General features: G+C 41.5%; 1 protein-coding gene across 2 annotated transcripts in view; it reads right to left on the minus strand.

Moving 5' to 3' along the window:
• The window catches only part of SATB2 (SATB homeobox 2), a 139,645-nt gene that overhangs the window by 117,232 nt on the left and 4,431 nt on the right, over positions 1–17,982 (minus strand). The window lies entirely within an intron of this gene.

Here is a 17,982-nt window from a genome sequence, read left to right on the forward strand (position 1 = left end):
AAAAACATTACCTCCAGTCACAGAAATTTATTAGTTTGTTACTAGCTGATGTACTAGATGAACTAGGAAATACTGGGGCAGAGACGGATCTCAGCCTAAAGCAGTTGTCCAAACGGGCTGCCAGAAAGTTCACCTCTAACTCCTGTTCTTCAGAATGAAATACAACCATTTCCAGTACACATAACAACTATGAACAATAACTCCGTATAGTTACGGAAGGCCAGGCACAAATCACTGTATTCTTGGACCAGGCACTTCTTTAAAGAAAAAAAGAGGAGAAAGCCACATTTCAGTTCTCCTTCCGTATGAAGTCAGTTAAGCATCTTCCAGATCTTCTGCTACCAGTAGCTTCACTATCTACAAACCAATAGTTACATAACCCTTCAGAGGAGTCACCCTGCCCTGAAACAGATTCAGTCACACCATTAACAACGGCTAAGGGACTTAAATCCTCCTTGTCTTGAATTTGCAGATAACAGATTTACTTTAAAATGTATTTTAAGATACACAATTCTCATTTAGTGGCCTATCTGGCATGGAGCACCTCCCAGTTTGATATTCTAACTGCAGGCCAGCAGCAGCAGCTATGAGCCACGATATCCAGTTAATGTGCTTTAGTTCTTTGTTTTAAAACACATCCTGAAGTAATGTGTAAGTAGGTTATGGCACCACATTGATGCTGCTCCCTCTTCACTGCTTGATTCTGGGTTAAACTAACGCCTTTTGCAAGTTCAAGCAGCCAAATTCAAACACAGAGTGTTGAAAAAAACCAACCAAACAAACAAAAAACAACAAAACTTCAGTGAAAAAAATATCTCCAAGTGCTTTCTTGAAAAGACAGTGCAAAGCTGATCCTGTTCCTCTGAAATCAATGACAACATTTCTATTCCTATCAAAGGTTAAAAATTGAATTCTATTTGTACGTAAGTCATTTAACTAGTCAGAATGGAATTTAACCTCCATAAGCAACAAACATCCCCTCCTGTCGAACATACAGTCCGTCATAGCACTTTTGAGGGGGCTGTTAGTATCTTAACAAAAGATTACAATACTTGGCCAAATGCTAAGGCTCTGATATTGATTGTGTAAATTATGTTTTGGCAAGATAGAAAAAGTAGGTGAATGCAAACTGATGAGAGGAATGCCACAGCATCTTTTATCCTCCTGCAGATGCTTTCCTTGTCACACAACAGTCTTTCCACTTTCTCAGCACAGAAGCTGCACCTATTCTCTGTGCTCATTGTTTACCGTCTCAGTACAAGCAGGATCTCAAAAGCTAGAACTGATGCCTGATAGACAGAACCGACGGAACTATATATGACATCACTTTATGGATGCCACAAAGGACCCACAGGACTCTTGCCCACGATGACTTCTATGACCCTTCCTGCCGCCCATGCTTGCAGGGACCCTGCTCCAGAAACAGCTTTTGCAAAAACATCTCTGAACTCAGTGACCCTGCGTTACTGATGATAAGCTGCTGTTAGTACCTTAAAAACAGAGAGCAAAGGGCAGGTTACCACATCTGCCATCACTAACCCATCCTCATGCCTCTGGTTATAGCATCCAGAATTTTACTCAAAAGCAACACTAATCCAACTTGTTTCCAAGCAAATCTCACTCCAAGGAAGTTCCATCTGCTTTTCCCTCTATTTTGCATTGGGGAGTTAAGCTATAATGTCTCCAATGGATTTATTGCCTCAAACTTCTCTGTTTCCTGACATTATCTGAAAATAAATTATCATACTTTCAGTACATTGGAATTAGAAGAAAAAACAGCTGCAGCCAAAAGCCAGCGTGCTCTTTACACACCGCTACACACTGTGTCTTGCTCCTAAATGCATACATTACACCTCCAGCTGACTACAGGGCCCTTACAGAAGAGCAATGCAACTTAAGTCACTGCTCGTTGTCACTCTAGTTGAAGAACTTACAGCAACACCCAGAGAGCAGGAGGACCAAGCATCTACAATGAAGTCTCGCATGAGTGCTACAGCACTGCAAGCCAGCCTTACCCATAAATCCTGAAACTCCTCATCCTTTTCCCTAATGCCCCATCAGCCAGAACTACTGTCATCCTCCCTCTCCCATGCACACGCACAAAAAAGACTTAAGTCCCTTCTGCACTGAACTTCTGTGCGTTCGCTCTCCAAGCTTTACAGAGATGCTGCAGCGAACGATGCTGCACAGCTCGTGGTAGATGACATACGGCACTGATTTTCACACACGGAGAAAACAAGGGGTAATGTGAGGGCTAAAAAGGAAACAGTTTCTTTCCTTAAAGGATGAACACAATGCTGGAATGCACACAGAACATTAACAGCAATCACAAATTACACAAAAGACTTTTTCTCCTTGATGTTAATTCACTTAACTGACTTACAAGCAGCTCTTTCGTGCTTCTCACAGAGCTCTGAGCCCATATAGATAGCATCTGCATAAAATGCTAGGGGAGCATAAACAAGACCTACATAAAGGCTTTTATAAGGACATCCATACACAGCAAGAATTCCTTCTAATCCACGGAAAAGAACAGGGAAAAACTGTTCCCGCTATTACCCAGAACAACCGAATGGTTAGCAGTGACCACTACCTTTGTATAACATAGATTTTTGTAAAAAAATCAGAGATGGGATTTAAGCTCCACTGTTCTATTCGTGGAAAAGCTGCAACGTACAGAGAAGACTCTGTAAACATAGCTGTATTTTTTGCTTAGACTCTTCTAAGGGGAAGAGAAATTAAGAAGAAATTAAATATGCATCAAAGACACCTGTGTTCAAATGCACATTTTCTCCTCCTCACCCATTTCAATCCACGGCTTTATTTCACCAGGGAACAATCCATTCTTAAAAATGAAGGAAAGTGAAACGGGTATTTTATTCAAGAAGTAAAAACTCTGGACACTCTGCTGCATAAAACATTAATTTTTACAAAAACCCTGAAGCCCGTTAAAAGTACGATCGAACTGCAGTCATGCAGCTCCCTGGAAAACATTTTCAGTTTAAGATTTGTAAGTAAAAGCTGTAAAGTTCTAATGACCAATTAGAAGGACAAGACAGAGCAGATATTAAAAAGTCCTGCCTTGTTTCCTTTGTTCATTTGCAAATGAGACTTTGTCCAGTACATGCTCTAAAGCAAGCAATAAATGTGACACTTCATCAGCACTGAGCTTCTTTGCATTGTCCGCTTCAACATAACCATCACAGGCTTGGCGCCTACAGCAAAAAAGAAAAGGACACAGAAAGCTGAGGAGGAGGTTAAACCTATTTCAGCCACGCGCCTCTCCAGCCATTAAATAAGGAGCAGCACTTGTGTGTCCTAATAAGTATAATATGAAGTTCAACCAATAAGAAGAGGCATCAATAAAATACATGTCTTTTTAGATTAAAATCCGTTTCCATCAGCACAAGTTCTAAGCCCTGTCTAGGTGTTATTTAATTTAATCTAATTTGAACAATTTCCAAACATCAGCTTGATTAATTTCAACAGCATGGTGTTATGGAAAGATTCACTGTACAGAGGTTGTCTAGCAGGGAATTAATAAAGAAGCCAGTTCTTAGCCCTGAGTAACATGGGGTTTTAAGATTTCCCAGATTTCTAGTGGGAATACTTCACAGCACAAGCATGTTTTCTTCTGGGAGTGAAACCCACCAAAATTATTAAAAACTGAGATCAAATGGTGGTGTCAAACCCAAAGGAAATCATTCTACAGTGGAGAGATTTTTATCAAATGAAGAAAGTGGAAAATAAAGTTTTTGTTGTTGCTGTTGTGCTTTGGGTTTGTAGGTTTTGTTTATTGGTTGGTTTGGGGTGTTTTTTTTAAACAGAACACAAACACACACAGAGTAATCTCCCTCAAAGTCAAAGTAGATTTCTATGGTTGGGAGGTCAGAAACCAGGTCATTTATTTGGAAAGTCACAAACTACTGAAAACTCTTCATTACTGTATGCAGAAAACGTTTTCCCTAGATGAGACTGCAGCGTGGGTCATTCTCTAAGCTATACAGAGAAAAGAAAGAAAGGAAAAAGAAAGGAAAAAGAAAGAAAGAATGAAAAAAAAGAAATCTAGGTAACAGCAAGCGCAGAATCCACAAATGTCTATTCCCACACACACCTCGAAACACTGAATTAAGAGCAACTTCAGCTGGACTTTTAAGGTGAGACCCTTACCCTACAGCAGAGACCAGAAAGCTCCATTAGGAAAGCATGGGTCATCCTGAGGAAGCTATCTAGATAAAGATTCCATACATCTAACAACAAAGCAAGCTTCCACAACGGGCAATAACCACAGGAAACAAACTACAAACACTTCCTAAACCTAATCTGCTTCTGCCTTTTCCTTAGGCGAGAGCCCTTTATCCAGCAAAGGCAGCAAAGGGAAAGCAGTCCATTTATTTATTTCTCTTTGTGCTGCAGTGGAGCTGACCTTATGCATATTGATTTGGTATTTACCTCTCTTTCCCTTTCTTTTAAACAAATTTGAAAAATTAACCTAAATGAAGAAAACTGTTTTAAAAGGCAGAAATCAGCATCCATGCGGCACAGGGGAGGTTTGCCAGCTCTCTTCCTCACATCCTGCAGCTCTAATTGAAAAGGCAGAAACCAATTAAGTTTGACAGCTTTCTGTTATTCAGAAATACCTGAATTTCTGCATGGCCATCCCACATCGTAGTGCAACATTAATCCATCATTTCTATTCTCAAAAATTTAACACCACTACCAAGACAGAAAAAAAAAAGGGGGGGGCGAAAAAAAAAAAAGAAAGCATGCCACTTCTTCAAAATGTTGTAAACTGCAAATCCTGAGGTGATTGGAAATTAAAACCTAGTGCATATGCTAATAATCAGGAGGTTTCTGTTCAAGACTGAAGTAGCTGAACAAACAGAAAATCACAGAATCATTTCGGTTGGAAAAGCCCTTTAAGATCACATATAACTAGAGAAGACTAATTCCTAATGAGGAAAGATCAACTGCATTCCAAAACAGTTTTTTTCTAAGAGGAAGGACACCTAATAGCGTTTCAGAAAAAGATTTCTGGTCTGCTCTCAACACCGCTTTCATTTTAGACCCCATGGGAGCTGCAGCTGGTGGCGATGCGAGAGCGAGCCCTGCCGAGCCCACGGCGGTGGCGGGTCCGGGGCGCAGCCAGGCAGGACAGGCAGCGCCGCGCGTCCCCACGGTGCCACACGCGCAGCGAGGAGCAGGCCCGAAGCTGATCCCAGGTTCAGCCCACGCCCGTGCGCTTCAGTGCTGAGGTGGAAGAGGCAGAGCTCACACGTTTCACCAAGGGTTAGTCACGTCCATTAAGGCTCCCTTCCAAGCTACTCCATAAATTACACATATAATTAAATCGGACAGAATATAAGCTGTTGGCACTTAACTTATTTACAATAAATGCTTGGTTTGGGTAAATGGACTGCGTTTCAGCCTTTTACGTATCAAGTACCAGCTTACAACAGTCTCATTATGAGGCTGAGAATTCTTCCACTGTAAATCTTTTTTAATGGGGACTGGAGGAATGACTTTGCAGTTGTTTGTCATTAACCACTCGGAACCACGTGAAGAAAGCTGCGTGTACACGCTGACAGGCGGCCAGCGGGAAATCTCTATGACAAATACAGGAGACCGTATCAGGATCTTCGCAACTGCACGGTCCTGTGCAAAACAGAAGTGTCAAGCACCTCGTCACAGCACAAGGACCTCACCTTCTGCTAATCCTCCGCTCTCCAACGCATCCCAGACAAAACGCGAGGTAGCCGATTTTGCACATAGCCAGTAACGTGATGCTGTTAAACTCCTACTCTTCACGGGTTTACAAGCCCGTTGCAAATAATTTGTTCCAGGCTGCGATTTGGTAAAGAAGAGCTCAGTCCACAGATTATTTTAATACGTTTGCCAAAGAAACAGAATCATGTTAAATAACATTACATTGTAGAATTTTTCTTCTTAGGAGAGCCAGAGGAAGTAGAACTAAGGACAATATCTTTCTCCTCCTCCTCAGTTATTTTTTCTGGCTTTGCATATTCAAATAAGTCTGTAGGCAGGAAATGCATTTCTACAGATTGTATTTTAGCCAACGGTAAATGCAAACCACAAGATATTATTTACATCCTTCTTCAGCTTCCAGTCCTTTCTGTGGCTTCAGTCTCCCGACCATCACAACTATCCCAGATCTCAGGAGGAAATCTTATAAAGGAGTCGCTGCAGATGTCCCCTGCTTCTGACAGCTTAACTAGCCAAAGAATCCTTCCCTTAGCTGAAATAACAGCTTTACTGTTTAACACGAAATATTCCAGGCTACTATCCCACCACAGAAACATATTACGAAACTCCTAACTTGATTTGATAATACTTGAGTTTCTCAAAAAACACAGAAGTAGAAAAGAAAAAGTGGTATTCAGAGCATGTGCTGAGATGAACGAGAACTGCGAAACGGAGGGACAGGGGGATTTGCCTCGCGCGCCCGGGGCAGGAGCGTTCCCCGCAGGAGGCGAGGCCTTTTGTTAGCCGGAGCCGACCAACTGCTCCCGCCAACCCACCCCTCCGCCTCTGCCAAACCAGCCGCGCTAGCTCAACCCAACTTGGAACCCCTGGCACCAGCCGGGTGCAAAGGGCAAGAACGGGAGCAGCCCGGGGCTGTGCCGCTGGGTGCAGGGACAGCAGGCGCCGGCAGCCAGCAGGCAGGCGCAACGCAACAGGGGGACCCAGCACTGCCAGCTCTCCCCTAAGCGAGAGGGAGGCGAGGGGCGAGAACCCAGACCTCCACACGCGGTTTTAAAGCGGCCTGAGTCCGAAGGCGGCACAAACAGCTGTCCCTGTTGTCACGGCAGAAAGCTGGGCTTGCCCTGCCAGCCCCCCCGCGCCGTGCAGAGCGCCCGTGGCAGAACCAGCGCCGCGCGTTCAGCCACCCCAGCTCGCCCAATGCACTCGTGGAATCGTTTCGGTTGGAAAAGACGCTTCAGATCGTCAAGCCCAACCGTTTGCGTCAAAAGGCAAAGGTGAAGACACGATAGCTACATTTTTCCCCAAATAAAACAAGCTCTGTTGTTTCAAATTGTTTCCCAGTTAAAAACGAAGCAAAAATGCCCCCACAGCAGTACTTCATAATATGAAATAATGGAAAATACACTTCTTTCACTCGAGACCAGTCAAGGAAACGCTTTTAAATTAAACTGGTGTGTTTTTTTAAAAAAAAATCATCTTAAGCCATTAATTTCCTATAAGTTTTAGGTTTTGGTTACTGTAACTTAAAAACAAGTTTAGGGTTCAAAGGGGGGTCTGCTTTGGGGGGACTGCTTTCTGTTGTTTTTCTCTCAACTAGGTAACAAAACTCGCCTAAGGGGCCGAGACTCTCTATGCCAAGTTCCACCCAGAATTAATTTTAATGACCAGCATTTTTAAACCCTGAAAACTGGAACCACTAATAAGCCTTTAACTTCGGTGGCGCTAGCAGATGCCACCATATTATGTAATTTTTAAACTAAAAAACATCTTCTAGCAAAAGCATTTTAATGAAGGTTCTATTAACTAGTCTCCTGGTACTGGGATAAGTCCCCTGGAATGTAACAGAAAAGCTTTCGTAGCTGGTTTGAGGTTTCATTTCTGGAGAAGAGCTGCGCACCACGCTCGGGCCCGTTCTGGGATCTCCGCTGGGACCCACCAGCAAGCTCTCTCCTCCTTCGTGTCCGTTCCCTCTGCGAACCTGCCTCTAGCAAGAAAGGGACGAAATCGTATGACGCCTCCTTCGTGCTGCCAGATAAAGAGCTGAATGGAGAGGCTAATGTGGCCGCTGCACCTACATCTCTGTCTCTGAGCCCAACTGCAGGCTCCAGCCCTAAGCCAAGCCGCCCGGATCTGCAACTGCTGCAATCCCAGCCTCCTTGCCTCCTTCCCTCGTGTCTTCTAGATACCGGCAGCATCAGAAAACCTTATTTCTACGTGACAATGTCAACAGATACGGCACAACTGGTTACGGGCAAAGTTACAAGTACGGGCGCAGGAGGACAAGCTACACCAAACGCCGCCTCAGAACGCAGGTCATCACACTCCAGGGTTCCTGCCAGAGGCCTCCACCCTTCTGCACCTTCAGCAAGGGTTCAGCTACCGCCACCACCACAGCACTACCAGGTGGTATTCTTCTGGTATAAGGAGACCACGGAAGTCTTCATCAGAACTTCAGCAGGAAAACAGAGGAGAGAACCACAACCAAGAAACAGCAGGAGCCATGCCCTCATTCCATCCCCTAGAAAGCAGCCCACTACCCGCTCTGTCCCCCGTTTTACCAGTCAATACGCAGAGAGCCTTCGGACAGCCCGCACCCACGGCCCTTTAAGGGTCAGGAACTGGCATCTGGGGCTTGGACTTTGCTCATAACTCCAGTCTTCCACACCCCACACACCCCCCAGAGCGAGCAACTTCTGAGCAGCATTCTCTCATGCTCCTTTTTCAAGGGCAGAAGATCAAGAGCTGTGGGGGAAGCACTCCACATTTTCACAAAGATGAGATCGCGCATTTGACAGCTATCCATTTGAACATTATTCTTTGGGGAACATTTACTCTTACCAGCCAGCAGATCACACAAACAGTTTTTAATAACTCCCACGTCTTTACCAAACAAGTCATGAGGCTGAGGAACAAGAGCGAAGAGGTACACCCTCTCTCAGGTGCACACAGCACACTTACTTTGTGCAGCCGGTTAGTGATATTTTGGGGTGAGAGTGGAAAGGACCCACCTGCAGGCTGACCTACTGTGTGTGGATTCCCTGGTGAAGAGTCACCAGTCCCTGCTTCTGGGGCTCAACAGGCTGAATTACTACAACATTACATACACAGCGCTACAGTGGAGAATCAGATACTTCTGCTAGCGCAAATCCATGTGCTCGCTGAGAGGTGTTAGCCAAAGAAAGCAGATTACATCTGCTCTCCAAAGGCTGAACTGGCTCCCAGTTCACTCTCGGATGCCATTCCAAATGTTGATTTGTAAAGCTGTATGGTACATGACTGGAGCCAAGGCTACCGTACAGAGGATCCCTCTTTCCACGTATGGTACAGCAGAAAGGATGCTTCTGCCTACAGCTCTAGCACTCAGCTTCAGGGAAAAAGGAGAGCCAGGTTCCCTCAGCCTTGGCCTCCCCCCACAGTTCGGTCCCTTCCCAAGCGCCACACAGCTGCGGTGCTGCCCGCACGGGGTCCTTCTGCCTGCAGGGTTTTCATCAGAAGACTGAGATGGTGAGGTAGCTACAGGGTCACAGAAGAGTCAGCCCCAGGCAGCAATGGCTTACGATACTGGCACACACGTCCACAGATTTGGAGAGGCAAAAAAGCGGGGAAAAAACAAAGCAGCACGGCTTTTTATTTTGAAGGAGAAGCAAGTGTTTTTCACTGCTCTCTACCTGTCCATGGCATTCTCTGAGCTTCCCTATTTGGTAGGTCAGTATAACACCACAATCGTATCAATATAATCAGGAAGGCTCAAGCCAGTAACAGAAACGTGACAGTCACGCTTATGGCAAACCCTGACGCTTGGGTAATGCCCAATATGACCTTTACATCAAGCAGCATGCCTACTTGCTGCATACTTGCTCATGGGAGCCCATCTGAAGCCTACCATCCAGACTTCTAGCTTGAGCAACAAACTCTACTGAAAAAAAAGAAAAATAAAAAAAAAAAAAAAAAAGCTCACACTTGTGTTACTCTGCATTTTCTCCAAGTCTAAAAATTGGTAGAGTGTATGACAGGTCCACCTCATTTTTCTTAATGATGTTTTTATTATTCTTTCACTCAATTAAAACAGAAATGGATATTGCATCTTCTGACTGTATAATTGTTATTGTAATCTGTTTTCGATCACTGCTTGGGAAATGGGTCCAAAACAACATAAACTATCCACAGCCTCAGAATACAAGTCATTTTCTTTTACTACGATACTTAAAGAGACATCTATCATGTTGCTCTGCTAGCATGTTTGTATTATGGCAAAAAAGTTATTTGTAAGTTGGGAAAAAACATTACGAAAATCACCTTTTACTCCAAAGTATTATATAACTCATAATTTATAACTACATTTCTTAATAACCATTCAAAATAATAAGGCTGGAAATTGTGCACATCTAATTTTAATATATAAATAATGGAAATGCATATAAACCAAAATATGCTCAAAATAGGAATTTATATTACTCTCAAAAAATAGTCTGGTTATAGTTTTGAAAATGACATGCTTCATTTCCAATATATGCCTGTCAGCTAAATTTATGACAAAACACTCTCTGTGAGTTTAGATTACCAGGATGGTAAATACTTCTATGTGAGTTTCCTCACTTATCTGAAGTTTCCATCCAAATGCCGACGAAGTCAGCAACTTCTAGAGTGAAGTGTCGGCAATACACAAGTAAAGACAGACTAATCCAGCTGCTTCTCAACATTATACAAATAGAATAGAACATAGAACGGGGGGGTGGGGGGAGCAGAGAGAGTAACCTTGCGGCTGTATGCAGTGATACAAATCACGGTTCTTGGTACAAGAAACTCCCCCCACGACATCTCTTGCCAGATTTAGTACTTTTGGAAAGATTTGCTGTCAATAGACCGTCTTTTAATCTCAGCGTGTGTCTTTGGGGAACAAATAAGGAGGGAGCACATTGAAGTGGGAGACATTTCTACTGCACTCTGAAAATGCAGTGGGCGGATGGTTATCTCAAGAGATGCTGCAGCTTCATCTAAAATATAGTCTGCCAGGTTATTTTTATTAATCTTTTTCTGAGCTTTTTTACCTTGCTGACATTGCTACTAACAAGGTACAGTTGTGCTGTGACTGTTTTAATATTGCATGTCCACCTGAAACAAGGGCATCAGTTAGAGCAAAATGACTGACAATTTTTACTATTAGCCAGGTAATTTTCTATTTAGAAAACAAGTCATATGCTTAAACTCCTATCTAGAGCTACCTGCCTCTTCAATTTCTTCCTGCTCCCTTCATACAGCTTCTACAAATAATGACAATCTTCTCTTTTTCCTAACATTGCTGCATGTAGCATCAATAATCATTCAGCATTTGCCAGGAAATGTAAAATGTATCTCGAGTTCAGACAGGAGATCCCTGCCCTAGCATCCAGCTCACAATACTAGCAGTGCAGGGCTCACACTCCATCTCTTAGGCAACCCTGTACATTGTTTGTGTAGCTTTACCCCAAGTAGAAATGCCTCCTGGAAGGAAGTTTTACGGAAGTCCTTGGATATTAGCAACATCAGTGTCCACATCTTTAAAAATCACAGTAAGAATTAAAAAAAACCCAAAAACCCAAAACAAAAACAAAACAAAAAAACCCTTTCAAACATTGTTTATAAGGGTTTCACAATGTCAGCAGCCTTAAATTGCCAATAGACAAATGCTGACATCTTGGTATATTTATAAATCTTCAGAGGATACCAGCAGAGCTAGTACACATATTTAAAAAGAAAAAAACAACTTAAATTTTTACGAGTTCTCTAAAATAAAGGAAATAAAATTGGAAATACGAAATGAAATGTTTTTCCCTTACTAATATTTGGATCTCTGCAAATGAAGACAGGGATAAAGAACACACAACAGCTGAGGTACATGCTTTTGTGCAAAACACAGGAACTCTGGGGAAAAAAAAAATAAAATCCTAACTACAGACCTGCGACAATATGGATGACATGAGGTGCTGGCTGAGAACATACCACACGTTAAAGCAGTCAACACTTGTGAATGGCCACAAGAGCCTCATCTAGATGGGCTAACAATTCCCCTCAAACTAAACGGCAAAGCTGTTTTCTGTCTCTGGTACCACGAATCGACGTATGCTCGCTCGTGTGCCATCCCACAGCAGAGACACCACCGAGGAGCGCTCTGCACCAAGTACGCACTTGTTGGAGGGCGGGTTTCTCTGGTATGGCTAGAGGCTAGAAAACATTTCTCAGAAGCCATCACATCCTCAGCTGCCTTTTGTCTGCTGTGACTCTTTCTTACATCTGCATTAGTGACACATGTCATCGTGGGGACCAGTGCATCTGACCCAGGCCATTTGGTACAGCAGGAACCAATTACCACAAGACAATTTTTCCAAAGTTAGAACGGGCACCCGCTCCTCCTCCAGTGCAGCGGGCTGGTTTCAAAACCACTTTGAGCTTCAAAAGGGGAGCACGCTTGTGCGGTGGTTACAGAGTCTGAACCAGGCACAGGTTATCTTGAACAAACCCCCATCGTACCAATTTAAAGGGACTGGGTAATACTTTATACCTTGAAAAACTGGGCCTCTAATCCTAAAACACAGCAGTAGTTACTAATTTAACTAAATTATGAGGGATGGTAATTAAAGGCCTAACTTATCTATGCCTTGCAATTTTGGATTCGAAATAAAATCTTCCAGAGTTTTACAGATTTTCAGTTATTTTGAAAAGTTTAAAAATAAGATTTAAAAGCAGGTTGGGGACTGCTCCATCACAAAAATAATAAGAGTTTGCCTAAACAGGTCACACAGCTGTTCGGCAAATATAAATACATGACTGCAGTAAAACTGGCTTCATTTTACAACATCATAGATGCCATACTGTATTACCATCTTCTGTGTCAATGGGAGTTGACAAAAATCTTACTGGTCCAAGTATTTTACTTAAGCTCCAAATCACCACTGTGGCCCTTTTCCTCCCCATTCCACACAAACAGCTTTAAGGAAAGCAGCAGTAATAGAAAGTAACTGGAAAAATAAATACTCCAACTAGCATCTCCATGAAAAATATTAAACTCAAGTACTTTTAAAGGTATTTTAAAGTAACTGGTACCCTCTGAAAGTCTGTGCCACAAACTAGAAATTTTAAATATGAGATATCTGTCTATTCAAACGACAACTTGATCACCATTACATCATGCCAGGTTTTTTGTACTTTTAAATCTAGATAAAATATTCAGTACAGTAAAACAATTTAGATAGAACAGAAAGACTCCCCAAAATTAAGTATTTAGGAAAGACATCTTTAAACCTCACCTTTAAGTCTTTATTCGTAACAATGGAAGTTTAATACTGGTTTTCTTCCTTTGATGTCTAAATCCTCCCTCTAAATTCTGAGTGAGAAATATGCTGCTATTTAATTTCTTGAAAATATGTTTCCTCACTTGTGTCTTTATAGTTTTCGACACGGTTTTACCACCTTCTTCAGGCATAAAAACAATTCTGGGGAGTCACTGACAGACTCACCTTAACAGGCATTTTCAGTCACCCTATAAATAATTGATAGTAAATACACTCTGTTCTATCCCAGTGAAAGTAAGAATAGGCAGGACCCGATTTATAAAGGGTGGGCGGGGGGGGGGGGGGGGGGAGAGTTAACAAAGACTTTTTCAAAGACGCTGGTTTCTTTTTCTTTCCTTTGGTTCATGATGGGAATAACAGCATCTAGTTAGCTAATGTGGCCATGGGTATGGGGCAGGGAGGAAGCGGGAAGATGACTCAAAACACTTAGGAACCATTGTGGGAAAAAATAAAGCTCTTACTACAGCTAATCTTGAATCTTGAATTCAAAATTGTCAGTGGCTTTCTGCAGATGCAACTTAAGAGTTCCAAAATTACTCTAAACATCAAATTACGCCTAGGTCACTGAATGGGTGGATACCCTATATTCTGTTTAATGTGTATGTTCAATTGCATGTGTATTTTAACTAACTGTATCTTTATTTTAATAACAGACCAAGTCCTGAAAACACATAAAGAAAGACTATTTTTCTACCTCAGCAAAAATACAGCTGATACCCTGCATGACCCTTCAGGAGTGACTGCTCTGTTTATTCTATTTACATGACATAATCGGATTGGAAAAGGAGGGTGAGGGGTGGAAATCAGCAAAAAGACCAGAAACTCATTTTTAACCATCGGTCACGAATAAGAAATCATTGCCTTGCTCTTCTTGCTGTTCCTGTTAAATTAGAGGTCTCTTCCTCATTACGGATCAGAAACACGCAAAGTCCAAGAATTTACATTTCCTCATAATCCTTACTGAGTTATACCAAAGTACGTACAAGGCAACATTTTCCATCTATTCTGCAACAGATAAAACATAAGATATATTCGCACACTGCTGCTTCCTGAACTAACAAGGATTTGCAGCTTTTATGCTGCTGTATCTCGATGCATTTAATTCTTTCGCACAGCTACGTACTTCTTTCAGGCAGCAGCAGATGCCCTTCACCTAGGAACCTAGGCAGGGAGACTAAAACCTAACCTTTCACTTTCCTCAGTTCGTAAGGACAAGGGAAACGTGCTTCTCTACTCCGTTCAGGATGCCATTTAGAGCTAATGTTAACTAACCATTTAGAGGAGAGGAGAAAATTTGATCAAGCTGTACTCTCCCGTCTGCACAGAAGTGGATTTTCTCTCCAGTAAAGTACTTTAAATCCTTGTAAAAGATGTAAAAGGTAGCACACACCCTACTTAGCAGAAATACTTAGAACGGATTTTGACAAACAGCTTTTTAACCACCCTCAGTCGGCATTTCTGTTGCCCCAGAAATATATCGGAGCAGATTTCCAACTACACCTAAGCAGACAAGACCATGACACATCAGAACTTTACAGAGCTTACAGCAATTTGCAGCAGCGCTCCGAAGAGGCACTGCAGCCACATTTCTGGTCCATCTGACTTTGAACGAGCACAGTAACCAGCTACTGATTAACATCCCAATCATACGATTTAGTTGGGATTGTCGGAAAGTCTTCTCCTCCATTAATATTCCGTAAATTAAATCACACGTTTTAACAGTTAAAGGACTAAGAACATATTAATATCAGACTGCGTCAAGCTAATCTAACCAGCAAATTTTTTTGCAATCATTTCCTGCTTCAAATTTGAATGCGTTCCCTTGGCTATATTTTGGTTCTACATTTCTATTTCAGTGAAATCAAACGTCAAAACAGCTCATTCTGCACACTGGCATTTTAAGTTGCATTCAGAGGTTTTTGATGCTTAATTTCTACGCTTTTCAAAATCAGCACATACATAGATATATAGATACATAGATACAGATATGCACATCCACTCATACACAAACAGGTTCATGAATTGCAATCAACAATTTTGTAAATATAAGTTTCCTAGCCATTAATCATCCCTTTTTTTTTTTTTAATCCTTATGGAGTGAATTACTAACTGAGAGGAGACGCCAATTCTAGTAAGTGAATGTTACCCAACAGGGATATAAAGCTGTCAACACCATAGTGCTCTTGCTTGCTCTAAACTCTCTCCCAGGCTTCATATGTGTTTTAAAGCGATATTAGCCTTTTTTTCCCAAGGACCTTTATAAAACCTGCCTCTCCTGAACAACTGAGCACTTGCACTTTATTACATACAGGTTTTAAAACAGACCAGTTAGATAACTGCTGAAACGTTTCACGAAGTACTGGGTTAGTTAGGCAAACCAAAACTGGAATTTTATACACAGGACTGACACTAACAACATCGTAAACAGTAACAAAACTTTCAAATCCCCTATTAAACACAACCTTTAAGACCCCGTTTATCTTTTTAGTGACCTTCACTAGTCTATTATAGCTGCTATAATGGCCCTTTGAATTAAGCACATTCAGGTTCGGAATAATAGAAAGGAGAGTCACAGGGCAAAATTTCTCCTGAGAACAACTCATTTTCCATCTGCACTATAGAAGCTTATTCTAAACCACATTTTCATTCACAAATCTAGAGAGAAAGCTAAGAACACCCACAGCACTGTAGTATTTCCCTATTCCTCAGGGAAGTCACTGGAAAAATAACTGTAGCAAACACCAAGATTATAAAACTTGTTACCAAAGGTCATCAGTCTCATCACAGCACCAGTCATTTGAGAGCTTATTGCTCTGCTCTCAGGGATTAAGTTCAGAAACAGGTATTGCTACAGCAAAAAACCACTTGACAAGTAGGAAGGTATTTCAGCATTTACATATTCAAGGCCCAAAATAAGACTAATAAAAGAATTACTAGCATCTGCCTTTACTTTCAAAACTTTCAGATACACTTTACAGAACAAACAAAAATTAAAACTAAAATGGTCTCTAGCTTCCAGTGAAGTATTTGGGGTTTTTTTCCCAAATTAAGTTCACATTCAATGAATATTAGCGCTGTTCAAAGCCTGAAAAATAAGAACAAACTGAAAGACTAACAACTGAAGCCCTAGATGCCATGTCACTAAGATTTCCAATACCTTCCTCTTCATCAAACACTAAGAACAATACCAAAAGAGCCTTTCTTAATATTTACTTGAAGAGAAGTTTTGCCCTAATTTGTCAGTATATTTATTATTCCATGAGTATCTACAGCTCCATTTCACAACTCGAGTGAAAAAACTAACATCACAGAGATCACTGCAAAGAGAGACTTCCAGAAATACCCGAAACGGCGCGATCTGCATTCAGAAAAAGATCACTTGGTCACACAGGTTCTTAAAGATCAAACTTGAAAAAGACCAGAGGAAAAAAATATCTGGAAATTAGCTATGTTGATTTATCTTGAGAGCATTTCCAGGAGGAAAAAAAATGAAATCAATTTTAAGCAGCACCATTATCTTATTAAAAAAATCTACCTTAACTGATTTAGTATTGAGTATTATAGAACCTAGGTAAGTATTCAGACAGGAATAATTTTCTTCTTGCTTTCAGTATCAATAAGGAGTAATGAATAAGCTTTATTATGAAAAGCATAAAACCAAAGAGATTGAGACTGTTCAAAGAACACCAGCCAAGGGAAAAAAAAAAAAAAAATTATTCCTGCATTTCCTATTCCCCCACACTTTTACACTCCAGTCTACACCGACTTTATAAATGAGCTGAAGAGTAACGAAAGAAAATGTAAGCTCTTAAAAGTTTGCTTTCAGAAATGTGGAGTATTTGTCTTAAGTGGAAGAAATCTTCCATAAGCTAACAGGCCAGGTTCAAACTGAGCCACTGATACAACTATAAAAGCCGGCAAACTTCTCCTGGCTAACACAGCTGCAACTGGAAAGCAACATATATATTCCAAAACATTTTAAAACATTCCTTTAAAGTATATTTTTATAAATGCCCCAAGGAGAATGAGTTTAGCTCCAGATCTAACACCCCCTTTAAAATGAAGCCGCTGTAACAGCTCAATCTTGAGAAAGGCATTCAAAACGACATATATTACCTTTTATATGATTAATCAGTTCATTTTTACAATTACTCAACAAATTATTTCTCCACCAATTTGTAAGTGGAATAGTACTACAAGTCTTCCACTGCAAAGCTTTTTCCACGTATTATATGAATGCGCAGAAGAAGCGTAAAAAAGACAGACAGTCACCCAAGAAACATGAAAAACTGGTGCGATCTCTTACCCTTCATTAGGTGTATGAATGAATCCTACGTTTTTAAAGTAAAAAAAAAAAAATCTGCTGTCCCTTAGCAAACTTCAGCAATTAGGAAGCCTATTGAGCCAAAGAGGTCTAAAACAAGCATCTTAATGGTAAAATCGCTAAATAAACCTCACGTAATGGAGAGTCATGTGACGATCATATCAAAGTATCTCTTGAAATGTCATTTACACAAACTCTTTGTGTACAAACAACTACATTTGAGTGTCACCCCTCTCCACATTTAAAAAAAAAGTACACAGCTGGGGGAGGGGGGGTTAGGTGAAGTTATTTGTGGCCTGTCCTGCATTATTTTGCTTGCAACATCTGGCTAACCTCACGACTTGTAAATCTGTTTTTCCTAAGACGAGGCTGCACTGCGTTAAATGCAACAGCATCAGAATCAAGATGAAAATAAAGAAGGCGTTTAGAAGCAGCTGGAAAATTTAGCTGCTTGGAACCTTGGAACAACAAAGGGGGGGGGGGGGGGGGGGGGGGGGCAACCACGCGTGTCACTGAAACATGCCCTAAACACAAAAGTCACCAGCAGCAGCGAGGGAGCAGAGCAAGTGTGGCAGCCATCCTGAAGCCCCGCACGAAGGCTGCAGA

The sequence above is a fragment of the Falco naumanni genome, chromosome 8 (assembly GCF_017639655.2).
Source record: "Falco naumanni isolate bFalNau1 chromosome 8, bFalNau1.pat, whole genome shotgun sequence".
NCBI lineage: Eukaryota > Metazoa > Chordata > Aves > Falconiformes > Falconidae > Falco > Falco naumanni.